Raw genomic sequence first — 10,707 nt, 5'->3', positions numbered from 1 at the left:
CTAAATACCCATTAAAAACATTGCACCGTTTTACCACAAGCTGAAATTATGTCTATCAATAGTACTTTGTGTTTCCATTGTATTTTAAAAAATAAAAAAATAACATTTTGATAAGATTTGCAGATTGCTTATCTAATAAATTAAACAAAGTGAGAGGAAAGTGAGATGTCATTTTCTTTGTTATGTTAGTCCAGATGAGAAAACCCTCCCAAGTTGTAAAATACTGTATTACAGGAGTATGAGACATCCTGTAGCACTTAATTTCTTGATTTGGCTGTTGTTTATTAATGAACAAATAACAATAATATTCATAAAAACATTACTGAATAATTAAGTAAATATAATTTCTTAATATATCTATCTAAAGAAACCTTTAATACATATGAATATTGCGGTTGTTGCGGTGCTTGCCATCCTCTGCGCGTTTATTGGCTTGGGCAATAGCGCAGTATTTCAATTTTGCAGTTATCGCAACAGCCCTAGGCAGGGATTTAATTATCTGTGTAGCCCAGAGTTTTAATTCTGTGAGTGTCCATATTCCAAGAAGTGGCTGACAAGTGGTACTGAAGAGTATCTGGTTTAATGCTCCTTTATATTGAATAACATGTGATCTCAACATTTGGTGAGTTTCACAAACATGCACATTTTGGGCAACAGAATGACATGAGCACATCAAGACACTTACAGTAAGTACAATTCTTGGTTATTTGATTTTTCAAAAAAGGGTTTTTAATTAGCCTGAACTGTAACTGATGTACACTGCGCCAGCTGAAATAAACTTGTTATGAAAGATTGGAAAGCTGATGATCCCAGCCGGGCACAATTTAAAAATGTTTACGCCTAATTGGTATAATTTGGTCCAAAAAAGAACGCCTTGTTTCTTCCTTTGGGTGCAGAGAAACACTCACTTAGAAGAAACCGAAGAAACCGAAATCAGGTGCAACAACAGGAATTTATTTTGCTGTCTAAGTTGTGAGCTAAGGGAAATGTGACTCCTTGGCCAGTTTCATTTTATTGTTGTAGTTAGTGTAAATCTCAATGTTAAAAAGGGGTCTCAAAAATGTTGCTCTTTTTGTTTTATCAGTCTTCCAGTATTTAAATGAATGCCATTACACCATAAAGCCTTTCTGTAGCCCTCAACTCCTCTCTGACGTATACTGCACTCACAGATCTCCTCTGCCAATTTTCTACAACCCTTTGAGACAGGCTCTCTGTGTAAGTATGTGCTTAGGCAAGACGTCCTTCTGCACTAATTGAAGTCAATGACACAAGCTGCAGGGGTGCGTGAACAAACTGCGTCTCCATGGAAACACATACTGGCAACTGTGTCCACTGAGGAGCCTGCAGCAGCTACATTGGAATTGCTGTATACACTCATCTGAAGCCCTGAAGAGGGGGACTCTTATTGTCTCAGCCACGTCCTGCTTTGCCTCAGTGTATGTGGTAAAATATATCAAGACATCCGTCCTGGAAATGTAATCAAACATGTGATGGGTCTATGATCCAAATCAAATGAGGCATGTACAGGAGAAAGAGAGAGAAAAGCCAGAAAACCAATTAAAGACATAGTGGCAAATTTTGTGGCATGTCATTTGAAAAAACTCAAGATTAAAGGTCCATTAGCTGAACACTGAGTAGAAGTACAGAAAATGGGCGGTACCAACAACAAATTCACGTAAAGGAATGCAAATGATTGACAAGTCTTTCTAGGAACAAACTAATAACTAACTAACTTTTATTTGGGCTGCCCTGGTGGCTCGTAGGAGCTGGAATACAGACCATGGACAGCAGTGTCCCAGGTTTGTGTCCAGCTGGGGAAGTATGTTTCAAGTCAAAAATTTCCTGTCATCTCTCTATTGTGAGCTATTAATAAAGGTGTAAAATGCCCCAAAAACAAACCCTAAAAAAAAAGAACAAACTTTCAGTCTGAACTTAATAAAATGCTTAGAAAAAATAGGTTTTAACATCTACAATTCCATGACAACTGGTAACGTGTCACACAAAGCTCCAGCTAGTGAGTGGAACTTGTACAGAGATTTTTTTTGTCAACTGCTGTCTATAAGGTAAAAATGTAGTTGTAGGGACCTTTTTTTCATGTTCTCCATCAAAAATCTTAGCTATTAATATCCGAAGTTGTATCACCATTGTTTACGAACACAGCAGTAAAACATGCACATAATTGGATTATACGTTGAAAACACACAAGGGAAACTATTTTGTTAATCTGCAATTTATATGGTCTTGAAAAACAGCGGATGTTCTATTTATTGTCTATTTAATGGACCTTTTCTGTCCACCAAAGCAGTTTAAATATTCAGATTTAGGAAAGTGAAACTTGCTATTTTGTTCTCTCAGAAGAGATGATGAATATGAATGTTTTCTAGCTTCTCCACTTCCTGTTGAGCAGTGACACTGCTCAAACCAAACTCCATGCACCGCACTTGAATGTGTACAATGTGTTCGCTCGCTGTTTTGGCTTTTGCCTGTGTGGCTGTTTTGTATGAGAATTAATGATTATCCCTCCTCCAAGCCATTAGACACCATCTTGTCTCTGTGTTACTTTAAAAATAACATCTCTGATCTTTTCAGATGTTGTGGGCAGAGGTTGCTCTAACAGAGTTGCCATGGAAACAGTGGCCATCAAACTACCATTTCTACCTCTAGGTAGAAGAAAGGCTGTAATGAACAGCTATACCCACCCTTACTCCTCCTCCTCCTCCTCCCCTCTGCTCGTTTCCATCTATATGTGATTTAAGATGGTGGGGATTTGTGGGTGGATCAATGTAGGACTGGAAAAAAGAAAAACATATTGCTCAGCTGCACATATTTCAGCAGGCACTCACTCATACAAGTCCTGTATATAGACACATACATACATATATTATATAGATACTGGTCTGTTTGTTTCTCCCCTGTATCTCTTTATGAATCAGTTAATGATCACCCTGCTGGATCTATCTCCCCAGCTGTCCGTAACTCATTCATCATGACTACGACAAGGCTGGCTGAGATGCTGCAGGGTCGTAACTAGAGAAACAAAACTCCAGACACGATGGATGATAAAAAGCCGGGGGGCCTCATACCTGACGCAAAAAAAGAACTAATTTAGATGTAGCAGAAGTTGGCCATACAGCTCTGAAAAAAAAACTGGAGTACTGATACTTGAGTCTGCGACAACTGCAGGAGAAATGAAGAGAGATGAGGTCATAGTCAGTATTTACACTTGGGTCCATTATTTTCTGACTCATCACTGTTGGAAAGTAACTGAATACATTTATTCAAGGACTGTACTACAATTTTGAGTTATTGGTACTTTACTTGAGTATTTTCTTTTTATTTGACTTTATAATTCAACTCCACTTAATTTCAGAGGAAAATAAAGGCAATTTTTGTACTGCACTACATTTATTTGACAGTTTTATTACTACAGATTTTACATTAAAAACATATGATGGGATTATTAAATAAAAAGCAATACAATACAATTTAACCAGTGGTTTCCAATCTTTTGGGCTTTTGACCTCTTACAAAACATCATTGTATTGATGTAGTGGAAGAAATACTTCTTCCACTACTGTCCCTCAGTACTAAAGTTGAGATTTGGGACGGTTCAATGAAAGCTGAAAAACGAAAAAAAGAGATCAAATTCATGTTTGAATGCATGTACTGTATCATGAACAAGCACAAAGCAAAAAATTAAAAAACCCTCAGGAATCAGGAGGAGATGGAGAGCAAAGAGTATATAAATAAATAAATAAATGAAAGGAGTCCAGGAGAGGAAACAAGATCTGCTGCTGTGTGGGGAAAGTCTCTGACAGGCCTGCAGCTTGAGATGGATGGTCCCAGTGCAGCAGGAGCTGAAAGCGTCAGGGTGAAACTGTGTTTGACAGGAGCAAACTGTCTAAGAGGGGCCAACACGACCTGCCATTACCGCTACGGGGGAGGGTGGGGGGGCTGCAAAGCCTGAGGAGAGAAATTGTTGTGAGAGGAAACACACATATACACTAAGTGAGCGGACAGATGGGAGTACATTCACAAGCACACACCAGCGTGCCTGTGCGGGTATATATGCACGCACGCACACACACACTACGGGGACACAGTGGCAAGTTCATATCAGTGCTGCTGTGCCCTCTTCACACAGAGAGGCTGCCAACTCACTCTGACCCATCTTTATTCAGTTATGATAATGCAGTGTCACGCAGGTACAGTTTATGTTAAGGTGTCTGAGGGGAAAGCTTAAATAGAGGATGAGAGCTCTCAAACAGCGAGCATTACCGTAGAGAAAAGGCTGCCCAAGACTTCATCTGCTGTGATTTGGAGATGCTTAAGCCTACAGTACTACGAGATGTCACACTGAACTACGTCAAATCACATTGCTCTGTTTTCCATTTAACACTGATGACAGGAAATCACTGACCCTCTTCATATCAGGGCAAATATCTCCACAGCCATGCCAGCAGCCTCAACAGTGATCAATTAAGGCGGTATAAGGTTTCAAGATTACCTGTAGCTAATGTGAAACTGCCCCACCCATGGGCCCCGAAACTCCAGGCTCAAAGTGTTTCAAGTTTGGGAATATGCATCACCAACGCACAATATAAAGTGACATGGTAAGGGCCTTAATGTGGCCCCTGTTTTGAAGAGGGTCCCAGTATGTTTTCATGACCTTCAGATTTGTGCTAACTTTTATAAATTCATAAACGTGTTTAATCAAAATACCACACATCAAACCGTGTAATATTTGTACTCTCCCGTTGTTTTGTGCTTTCTCGTCTCCTGTTCCTGCTTGACACACGCTTTTACAATTACTATTATTAGTCCTATTATCCATCCATCCATTATCTATAACCACTTATCCGGGCAGGGTCACCAGGGGGCTGGAGCCAGTCCCAGCTGACATTGGGCGAGAGGTGGTGTACATCCTGGACAGGTCGCCGGTTCATTACAGGTAGTCCTATTATTATCATTTTTGTTATCATTATAATGATTTACCATCTTTATGTGGAATTTGCATTGTGCCACTGTGTGTTTTCTTTCCTCCTTCTCCCTCCTGCTTGAGTTACATCGCTGTCAGATCCAAGATGCGCTTTCTCATTGCCTTTTAATTGAATATAAAAGCTAGATGTCTATGAAGATTCTCAGTCATCCAGGTCATAGTTATCCAACGAAGGTTAAAATCAAGGGCAACTGACAACCAAGTCCAGTTGCCCTTGATTTTAACCTTCGTTGGATAATATAAAAGCTACATTTTGCACATAGAGAAGGCCCAGTTGCTCAGTTTTGCCCCGATTAGGTTGATCCAGCCATGGCGGTGGAGTTTGCTTTAGTAAGTGGGTAATGATTTGAATTCCCAGTGCACAAAAAGGTATCTAAAATCAGCCTTAACTTACTCTTCCCTTTCATGCCTGACATCCCTTTCTGGAATTAAGTGCTTGAAAACAATTTAATTTAGTGAATATTTGTGAAAAAAACCTGCTTTCATGTTCACAAACTTTGATTTTCATACGGCTGTACTGAGCAATATTTAGTTTGAGGATGTGTGTTTGCTGTTTTCATAAATGCAACACTAACAAAATATTGTTGTTTTCTGAAATGTAAACAATTTAACAAATCTAGCCGCAAGCGACAATGATCGTAATCTAAGCAAGTCGCGAATAATGCAACATTTGACATTTTCAGAGAAGAACAGACGCAGATGATTTAAGAGATTAAAGTGATGAAAGAATTTGGACTTTGAGATAATTGCAGAAACACAAACTTGATTTTTACAGCATCACCTTGAGGACAGAGTATGTACCGGACTACTGGGTGAAATGTCCAACCCACCTGCAACATTTTGTGTTTCCAAGTTTTAAAGTTTAAGCTGCATAAACACTTAATTAGCAGATAAAAAAAATAAGAAGTGTGTCACAGGATCCAAATACAATAGAGAACTTAGACTCACTACAATTTGAACACCCGAATTGTGAGCAAGTCTGAATTGGTCATGTGGGGATTGGACCTTCAGATCTCCGGAGTAGGTGACTTATTGACTGAGCTACAAGTGAGAGGCTGTTTCCACACACCTTCTCACAAGTTGAGGTAGTGACGTCACATGTGCCAGGATAGTTTTGTCAGTTTAAACTTAAAACGCTTACAACTGTCAAGATGTTGGTGAGAAAATTCTGATAAAAATCATACATCATTCTTCTGGTTTTGGGTGTGTTGTGAATTATTTTGGTGGCATTAGATCCAAAACTGAGCAAACAAGAAAATGTTGTGCATACTGTACAAGTTATAGCAAGATACTGAAGACTCACCATTTGACCGATTTAAAAACCCTTGGCAACAGTTAATTTGGTAGTGTTTGAAGAAAGACTTGTGGAGATATAGATGTTAATTGATTTAGCAAATTCCAAAAAATATAGTATCACAATATCATATACAGGTGCTGGTCATATAATTAGAATATCATCAAAAAGTTGATTTATTCCAGTAATTCCATTCAAAAAGTGAAACTTGTATAATGTATACATTCATGCCACACAGACTGATATATTTCAAATGTTTATTTCATTTAATTGTGATGATTAAAACTGACAACTAATGAAAATCCCAAATTCAGTATCTCCAAAAATTAGAATATTACTTAAGACCAATACAAAAAAAGGATTTTTAGAAATGTTGGCCAACTGAAAAGTATGAACATGAAAAGTATGAACATGAAAAGTATGAACATGAAAAGTATGAACATGTACAGCACTCAATACTTAGTTGGGGCTCCTTTTGCCTGAATTACTGCAGCAATGCGGCGTGGCATGGAGTCGATCAGTCTGTGGCACTGCTCAGGTGTTGAGCCCAGGTTGCTCTGATAGTGGCCTTCAGCTCTTCTGCATTGTTGGGTCTGGCATATCGCATCTTCCTCCTCACAATACCCCATAGATTTTCTATATGGTTAAGGTCAGGCGAGTTTGCTGGCCAATTAAGAACAGGGATATCATGGTCCTTAAACCAGGTGCTGGTAGCTTTGGCACTGTGTGCAGGTGCCAAGTCCTGTTGGAAAATGAAATCTGCATCTCCATAAAGTTGGTCAACCGCAGGAAGCATGAAGTGCTCTAAAACTTCCTGGTAGACGGCTGCATTTACCTTGGACCTCAGAAAACACAGTGGACCAACACCAGCTGATGACTGTGGAAACTTTACACTGGACTTTAAGCAACGTGGATTCTGTGCCTCTCCTCTCTTCCACCAGACTCTGGGACCTTGATTTCCAAAGGAAATGCAAAACTTACTTTGATCAGAGAACATAACTCAGCAGCAGTCCAGTCCTTTTTGTCTTTAGCCCAGGCGAGACGCTTCTGACGCTGTGTCTTGTTCAAGAGTGGCTTGACACAAGGAATGCGACAGCTGAAACCCATGTCTTGCATACGTCTGTGTGTGGTGGTTCTTGAAGCACTGACTCCAGCTGCAGTCCACTCTTTGTGAATCTCCCCCACATTTTTGAATGGGTTTTTTTTTCACAATCCTCGAAAGGCTGCGGTTATCCCTATTGCTTGTACACTTTTTTCTACCACATCTTTTCCTTCCCTTCGCCTCTCTATTAATGTGCTTGGACACAGAGCTCTGTGAACAGCCAGCCTCTTTAGCAAAGACCTTTTGTGTCTTGCCCTCCTTGTGCAAGGTGTCAGTGGTCATCTTTTGGACAGCTGTCAAGTCAGCAGTCTTCCTCATGATTGTTCAGCCTACAGAACTGGACTGAGAGACCATTTAAAGGCCTTTGCAGGTGTTTTGAGTTAATTAGCTGATTAGAGTGTGGCACCAGGTGTCTTCAATATTGAACCTTTTCACAATATTCAAATTTTCTGAGATACTGATTTTGGGGTTTTCATTAGTTGTCAGTTATAATCATCAAAATTAAAAGGAATGAACACTTGAAATATATCAGTCTGTGTGGAATGAATGTATACATTATACAATTTTCACTTTTTGAATGGAATTACTGAAATAAATCAACTTTTTGATGATATTCTAATTATATGACCAGCACCTGTATATATACACACACAGAGTTTTTAGTTAGCTTTGGTTAATGGGAGACTAAAAAGGGAACCTTGGTGTCTTTTTCTTAATAATCTGTCTTTTAGTGGGTGTGATTATTTCATAATGTCCACGTAAACCGCTGACTTTGGACAAATCCTTTATGACACATTACAGGTAACAAATGCAACGTGGCTGACACCTTCTTTGATTCTCTGTGGAAATACATTGTGAAATGTCTTACATCCTTTGCTTGAACAGCGGGAGACTCTGACAACCTGCAGCGCACAGATAAGAAAAGTGTTGTTTTTATTATCACAAAATGGAGGTTGAACGCTGGAAAACTGCACCACAATGTTTCAGAATTACAGCAAGTTTCTGTGCAACTGTCAGATAAACAATATCCAGAAATGAGGAGAAGAGAGCTGAAGGCATATTTTTCATTGTGTGTGTCTTTGTTTTACTATGTTCGTGGGGTCCAAAAACCGGGATTCACTATACTTGTGGGGACTGACCAGCTTTGAGGGGATCAAAATGCTGGACCCCACAAGTTTAAAGGACTGTTTGAGGGAGGGAGACAGCAGTAGAGGTTGTTTGTGCAGCACGTTATTACTACCCATGTTTACGTTTTTCTTCCCCTAGTTGCCGTACAATGGTAACAAAGGTAACATGAAAAGACACAGCGAGAAGTGAAACCAAGTAAATGTTGAGTTATTTAAAGTTTTAAGTTAAATAGCGTTACTGTCTTACATCATGTGACTTGCGTTATTGACTTCCGTCATGTGAGTTCCATGACTTCTGTAATTTACTTACATTAACCCAAACCACGACATTTTCCTAAACCTAACCCAAGTGGTTTTCGTTGCCTAAACCTAAACAAATAGCCACCATTTCACAATATTAACCACGTGTTTAATGTCATTTGATGTAGGTCACGTGACTTAACGTAGTTAACGCTCATATGTGTCGTTGGATGGATAACCGACAAATATTGTCGTTTAGGTTGGATGACTTGTTGGTTTGAGGGTTAAGACCTGGTTGTAGGGTTAAGGTTAGATTTAGGTAAAGGTTAAGGTTAGGCATGTACTTGTGATGGTTAAGGTTAGGGTAAGGGGCTTGGGAATGCATTATGTCAATGTGATGCCCCCACGAAGATAAGACAACACGCGTGTGAGTGTGCGCATTTGAAGGTTTTTTTCCCCACATATGAAGAGCATCATGTGAGAAATGAGAAATAAGGCATGAGACATGCATGTATTTCTGCATATTTATGTGTTTATGAATGTCCCCATCTGTCAATTGATTACATGTATTTGTGTGTGTATTCTGTGCTGCATTAGCATTCAACACACACACACACACACACACACACACACACACATATATAAACACTTATAAACAACCACCCCCACCACAAACACTCAGAAATTCATACATGTGCACAGTCACAGGGCAAATCACAGATTCAGTAAAGGCAGCAGGCAGGAAGAGAGAAAGGCAGGAGAGAGGAGTCATGGAAGAGGAGATGGATGTGACATGATTTACAATGAGATCATTAACCTTGAGAAACAGAATGGCCTCTGCGACATAAACACTATCTCTTAGACACTTTGTAAGAACAATACCTCGTGTGAGCACACACACACACACACACACACACACACGTTTGTGCTTCTATCCCTGTGGGGACATGTCATTACCCTAACCTTAACCATCACAACTACATGCCTAACCTTAACCTAATTCCAACCTGAACACTTAAAACAAGTCTTAACTCTAAAAAAGCAGTCTCTATTTTTGTTCCCATCGGTTAGTGTGCATAAAAACATGAAACACACAGATATACACAACCACTCAAAACACATGCAGGACAGCAGGCATTTATAGTTTAAGAAAGAGCGCACACACATACGCACACACAAATGCAATGTTCATAGCTCAATCCTTAAACTAACAAGACATTAGCTCTGTTTTAAATACACCTGACTAACATACTAAATCTAAGCAGGGTTTGCTTATGTAGTGTATTTACACTGGTAAACTTTATGTTGACTGTATTCTGACTCAAAAAAGATTTTTGAGTTTGTTGTTGATACTATTCACTACTATACATTATTCTCCCACAATGCACTGTCTAAAGGAGCATGCACATCAAAACAGTGAATGGTCTGTACTTGTATAGTGACTTTCTAGTCTTCCGACCACTCAAAGCGCCCTACACTACATGTCCCATTCACCCCATTCACACACGTTCATACACTGACTGCCATGCAAGCTGCCAACGGCTAATCAGAAACAGAAACTGACTATTCACACACACATTTTGGGTTCAGTATGTAGCCTAAGAATACTTTGACATAGTGGATAGGGAAAGCCATGGATCTGATTAGTGGTTGATACGCTCTCTCTTTAAGCCATAGCTAATCAAACACATTGTGGGTGGTGGTGAAACAGCTCCAGAATAGATCCCTGCTAACAACAAAATAAATTACATCTTTCAAAAAAACATTTTGCTTTGCCTTGTGAACAGTGACTTTCCAAAGTTGCAGTTTGATTGATATGAATTGGCATAATGTATAATTTCTAGTTAGTATGTTGATATTTCTTCAAAAATATTCAGTGTTGTTTTTCTCTTAAGTATGGCCCACTTACAGACGGTAGAGAAGGGACAGATTCCCATGTTGACAA

This window comes from Micropterus dolomieu, linkage group LG06 (genome assembly GCF_021292245.1).
Source record: "Micropterus dolomieu isolate WLL.071019.BEF.003 ecotype Adirondacks linkage group LG06, ASM2129224v1, whole genome shotgun sequence".
Classification (NCBI taxonomy): domain Eukaryota; kingdom Metazoa; phylum Chordata; class Actinopteri; order Centrarchiformes; family Centrarchidae; genus Micropterus; species Micropterus dolomieu.
This window is presented reverse-complemented; position numbering follows the sequence as displayed.